A 1,202-nucleotide genomic window follows, 5' to 3' on the forward strand; every position below is an offset into this window, starting at 1 on the left:
TATAGTCAGGTCTGTTTTTAAAAGGAGTGGTTATGTGACTGGTGCCACGTTGTTCTACTCTTGTCGGTTCTCCTGAGTGTCCATACCTACCTCAGTTTTCTTGCTGACTGCCAGCTCGGTAGCTTTATCTGCTTCTTGCGCCATTCATCGTTTCGTGCCATGGTTAGGCTCGCCTCTGCTAATCTACTTGAAACCGTCCTCGGACTCGTTTTCAGGGCCTCAGGGTCTTCTTCCTCTTCAGAAGACTCCTGTTCGGGCATTTTGGCTTATTCAGCCTCTGTGCTGATCTTGTATGTTATCTGGCACCCCGAAGGCGCCATTTTTCTCATTTCATCAATCAGCCTGAGCATGTTATGCTCGAGGTCGGCGTTTGCTTTTTTGAGTTGCAGGTTCTCAGCTTTTACGATCTCACAACTGCATTACTGGGCTCAGCTGTCCTTAAAGAACAAGCCTAAGTAAGTAAGGATGAAAACATCTCCAATTACGAAGACGTCATCTATGGGATCGACAGACAACTCAATCCTCGAATCAAAGTTCATAGACATCGATCACAGACGAGATTCGTCCCATGTCTTTCACTGCAGCTTTCACTGCAAAGCAACTGGTTGAAAACCCGAGCCCAAACACAACGCATTTATGATCCAAAACCAGACAGCACTGTTTAAACCCGCCATAGGTTTCGTCAGTGGCGCTAGACTGAACCACAAATATATTGCCGGAGCCTCGTTCATATTTAATATTCGAGGAGTTGTCTATCGCTGTCATAGGTGGCGTCTACATAAGGGGAGACGTCATCGCTCTCACTTTTACATAACCTAGATTATCATATTTATTGGATCATTATCGTGAAAACGATGAAAGTGCTTTTTAAAATCATTGTTTATATTCCAAAAGTACACAGAGACACCAGTAGTAATTACTACTGGTGTCTCTGTACTTTCTGGGTATAAATTAATATCAAGAAAGTTTCATCAGATATGGATGCTGTTAATAGTCAAGTCGTCACGAACAACGACAGTACAAGATTGAGACTATGATATTATTCTACCTCGGTCTAGAACCACGTTGTACACTTCTCTATCGCCCTGTAAGGTTATATATGAATCACCTTTCTCTACTGCCAATAAAAATATCAGATGAAAACGTCCTGAAGGTGTACACGGCATCTAAAAATATGTATTTTCGGAAGTCGTAAACATTAT

The sequence above is a fragment of the Leptinotarsa decemlineata genome, unplaced genomic scaffold, assembly GCF_025532065.1.
Source record: "Leptinotarsa decemlineata unplaced genomic scaffold, Ldec_3_MD MMD2_tig00026354_RagTag_RagTag, whole genome shotgun sequence".
NCBI lineage: Eukaryota > Metazoa > Arthropoda > Insecta > Coleoptera > Chrysomelidae > Leptinotarsa > Leptinotarsa decemlineata.